Source organism: Echinops telfairi, unplaced genomic scaffold, assembly GCF_000313985.2.
Source record: "Echinops telfairi isolate 266 unplaced genomic scaffold, ASM31398v2 ScPeMD7_7469;HRSCAF=8507_1, whole genome shotgun sequence".
Classification (NCBI taxonomy): Eukaryota; Metazoa; Chordata; class Mammalia; order Afrosoricida; family Tenrecidae; genus Echinops; species Echinops telfairi.
This window is the reverse complement of record NW_022111373.1, coordinates 82,331,669-82,336,701: the sequence shown is the minus strand read 5'-3', so window position 1 is coordinate 82,336,701 and position 5,033 is coordinate 82,331,669.

Here is a 5,033-nt window from a genome sequence, read left to right as displayed (position 1 = left end):
TGTTAGGCACTGTGATAGATATAAAAGATACAGATGTTAATAAGATTCAATTTTCAATCCCAAGTAGTTCACAGTCCAATAAAGCATACAGAATATGTAATATAGCAAGTTATAATAGAATATGTAATATAGCAAGTTATAATAGAATATGTAATATGGCAAGTTATAATACAGCTCTGGACACAATGCAGTGGTAATAAATACAGGAAATCCTCCACCTAGGTCTTGCAATTTGAGTAAGAATAACACGGGCTGATCGAGGAAAAGATACTTCAAGCATAGAGACCTGAATGAGCACATCACTTCCAGAAAACTCCAATTGGTGCACAGCTAAGTGTGAAGTGTAGCCAGAACAGGGCAGAGTCAGGCAGGTGAACACAATTTGAAGACTCCTGACAGTCTTTAAAGAATCTGGACTTTGCCCTGCTGGGACCAGGAAGGAATCCACTGAAGGCTTTAAAAAAAGCAGTAGCATTATGACCCAAGCATACTACAGAGATAACCTAGCTGCTGTGGCTCTTGCTAGTTGCTGCTGGGTTCTAACTCACGGTGTCTTCCTGTAGAAGAGAATGAAGTGTTGCCCAGTCTTTGTCATCATTTGTATGTGTGAGTTCTTTGGTTTGGTTAGCCTATCGATCATCTCATTAAGAGTTTCCCTTGCTCTCACCAACCTTCTACTTTATCAATCACGATGACCTTCTCTAGCCAGTGATCTATCCTGATGGTGTGTCTGGCCGAAGCAAGCAAGCTAAAACCTTTCCATCCTCACTTCTAAGGATCATTCTCCGTGCATTTCTTCATTCTTCTAGCAGTCCATGTATTCTTCACCAACACTGCAATTCCAATAGATAAATTTGTTCTCTCTTCTTTTCATTGTCCAGTTTTCTCATGCATAGGAGGCCCTTGAAAAGCCTCTGCTCTGGATCAGAAAGAACTTAGTCATCAAAGTGCCATGGTTGCTTTCTAAAACATTAAAGAGGTATTTTGCAGCAGATTTGGTCAGTGCAATACATAATTTTATGTTTTGACTACAATGTGGTCGAAGACTGCTAATGCAAGTGGAATGAAGCCATTGACAACTTCAATTTCTTCTTCATTTGTTGTGAGGTGCCATCGAGTCAGCTCCCACCCACAGCGACCCTGTGCACAACAGAAGGAAACACTGCACAGTCCTGCCCCCTCCTCACCATTGTTCCCGTACCTGAGCCCGTTGATGCAGCCACGGTGTCAACTCATCTCATCAAGAGCCTGCCTCTTTTTCACACCGCCCCCTCCATTTTACCAAACATGATGTCCCTCTCCAGGGACCGATCTCGCCTGACAATATGTTCTTCTTCATTTATCAGGATGTTATTTATCAGTCCATAACTTAGATGGTTGTGTAGAAAAACTGATGAAGCAAGTGAACACAAGGAAACTAGTTCATAAAATGCCTTTGGTTGTTCAAGTGCCAGATCACTGTGGTGTAAGCAACAGATTCAAAAGACTTGGTTAAGGAAAATCAGCAGCATTTGATCAAGAGAGGAATGTAAAAGAAGGTGGTATTTGAAATGATTCCAGAATTTGGGGATCATAGTAGTAATCATCTCTTTAGCAAAGGGATGGATACACTTTCCTTTAACAGAGGATCAGGGAAATACACAGGTAATCTAAAGCACAAAAATTATTCTATATAATGTTAGGGAGCCACATGAAAATAACCTGCAATTCTGTGATCGACTCCTTTTCTTTGCTTTATCACCAACTCTGTTCAAAGGGCTCAGTATATAGAAAGGCCTTCCCCAAGGAGGGCACCTCTGCATGTTTAATTGCCTTCAAACACTATGAACTCCATCACTACATGAGACAAGAAGAAACGGATGATACTCATTCCTGATCAAGAAGAAAATGCTTGAAATAGTACATCGAACTCATCTGGAAACAGGTTGGCTGGATTCATTCAGACTGGGGAAATTCCTGAATTTATTTCCCAGAAATAATAACTAAACTTTCTACTGAAATGACCCCATGAAGTCATCATTAAACTAAACACCTGTTTACCTCATTTAATGAAGAACACTTACCTCGAGCATAGCACCCTCATAAAGAATATTCTATATGAGTTTAAACTGGCGATGAGCAGGTCAAGAACAGACTGAATGAACGGTGATGAAACAATGGTGACACAGCACAATGGGAGCAATGGTACCCAAATAGATAAGTGGAAATACTTAGATCAAGGTATGCTTGGTTGTGCACATTTTTAATATGTTTCACTGAATTCTCTAGAGAAGAAAAACCAGTGACACTTATATATGTATATAAATAACAAAAATTATATCAAGAAACTTGATTACACAGTTGTGTAACAGTCAAGTCCAAGTCTAGGCAGGTATTAAGTCCATGGGTCAAATGTTAGGCTGGAGAGCTTTCTGACTCACATAACTGTGGGAGCTGATGAACCCAAGATTGGCACGTAAGTGACAACCTAGTGACGATGCAAAATCACTGCCATCAAGTCAATTGTGACTGATGCTGACCCAACAGTGATTACAGAGGCAAATAAATCCAAGGTTGGCTCATCAGTAGGCAGGCCATTGGCTCGAGTCCAAAGAATCAGAGCTTGATGAGCCAGGTGCAGGATCCAGACCCAGCACAAAGCAAGCAAGCTATCCACGGAAGCTATTTGTGTAAGAGACATCCCTGAGGAAGTCTCCTTTCCATTGTATCAGGGTTGTGACTTAAGTAAAGGAGTCACACTCCACCTTTAACTTCTTACCACTGTGTGGCTCTCATCGCAGATCCATGATGGAGTTACTTACATTATGTTAGGTAATATCTTGGAGGATTACTGGAAATTAAAACTGCTAAACTGCTAAGAATCTTGATCCAGGCAACTTGACACAAAACCTATTATGGTCACAAAAATAAATATTGTAATGAACAAAAAGTGGAATAAAATCTGGCCACTTCTGCATGCATACACTGTTGCCCAAGTCCAATACAAATACAGGCTGTACCCAGTTCACTGTTTGTGCATAATTGTCTTCTCTGGGTTGCTAAAATATCATTTCAAATCACTTCTCATCATGGAAGCGTTCACCATTATTTTTAAACACCACAATAAAAGCAGTTGGACGCTGAAGGCTCCTGAAAGCCATGTTGATAGGCATCGTGCTATTGTTTCTGTCTCATAGCAACCCATAGACACAGCACAAAACAGGTCCCAGTTCTTCCCAATCCTCATGGGCATTGAGGCCGTCGTTGCAATCACTATGTCAATCCATCTCATTAAGGGTCTTCTGCTTTTTCATTGACCTTCTACTTTACCGACCATGTTGTCCTTCTTCAGAAGCTGGTCCCCCTGATAACATGTTGATGAGACGACGTATGGCCCTCCTTACTTCTAAGGAGCATTCTTCTGTACTTCTTCCAAGCCAGGTGTGTTAGTCAGGGTTAAACTCTGCCCACGTGTTCCTATGGAAACCTAGTTGGCACAACAAACCTGTCATACCAGGCTTGTTCATTCTTCTGGCAGTCCCTGGTATATTTAATATTCTTCACTGGCACTCAAAGGCTCTAGTCTCTCATTTATTGTTCAGTTTTTGCATGTATGTAGGTGACTGAAAATCTCATGGCTTGGGTCACAGGCAACACATCATCTTTCAGATGAGTGCTGCCAGTTAGTCTACCTGGATCAGCTAAAATACACCCAGGCCTGGCTTGCCTGCCCCAGCTCAACCCATGCCGTTTTCCATGTATGTCATCAATACCCTCTGGGCTCAAGTGTCTATGGGACTAATTGGCTGTATACTCATTCCCCCATCTAAGGAACCGTTGAGTTTGATAAATTTTCCACTACAGACATTATCATGACTGAAGTTAAACAAATATTAGCTAAAAAAGAGATGATCAGATCATTATTTGTAAGAACTAAAAGTTTAAAATCATCAGAGTTTCCAACGATGGGATATGATTAAATTAAGGTCCATCTATACTCATGGAATGAAGTCCCTGAATGGTGCTTACCAAAAGGTCAGAAATTCTGGCCCGCTCGAGGTCCCTTGGTAGAAATGCCTCGCGATTTAAGCTTCCACTGTGACACGCATGAAGTCACGATGAGTCAGAGCCACTTCTATGGAGACTGGAGGCTTTATTCCATTAAATAGTATGTTGTATCTAAGAATATAGCACCATAAGGAATCTTTGGATATGAAAAGATGCTCGCTACTGGATCAATATCATAATATAAGCTTCGTGAGAGCAAGGACTCTGTTTTGTTCTTCAATGGACCCTAAGTGCCACAGCAGTGCCAGGCACATCATGGGCATGTACAAAATAGCTGTTTATTGAATTAATATATAAGAAATGGGGAAAACCAAAAAAAGAGTATGATTCCGTTTGTGTGGAAGGAAAAAGAATTACACACACACACTTAGCAAAAGATCCAAAAGGATATACAGCCAAATGCTGCAGGCCATGTTTCCTGGGTGGTTGGGATATTTCATACTTTGTTTTGTCACTCACACACCACCACCACCACCCCATGATCGACCCGATGTGCTGTTGTAACAAGGGCCAACACACAAAGAAGCTATTGCTAAGGGCAGAGGGGAAGAGAGCCTGTTACAAACCCAAGTCTTGATTCCCAAGGTCACCTTTGTGTCCACACCATCGGCGTTTGGGTTGGTAGTCAAACACGCAACTGTTGCATGCCTTCACACTAATTTGTGGAAAACAAACAGAATTCCCTCAGCCCACATCTGGATTGAATCCTTGGCTCTAACCTCATTATTAGCCTGTGTTCCATCACTCCCAATAGACCCCTTTCTAGGCCCTCATTACTGAGCTCTACTGAAGCATCCAGTGCCTCCCAAACAGGAAAGGCACATTCACCGCTCTCTTCATCATGAACGGGTGCCCGGATTTGCACTGAACTTCTTTCCTTACTACACCAAGCATGAAAGTGTGAGCACTTTGCACCCAGTTTCTCCACCATTAATTAAAAGAGCACCAGAAGACGTCACCTGCTGAGATCTAGCCCTCATGGAGCT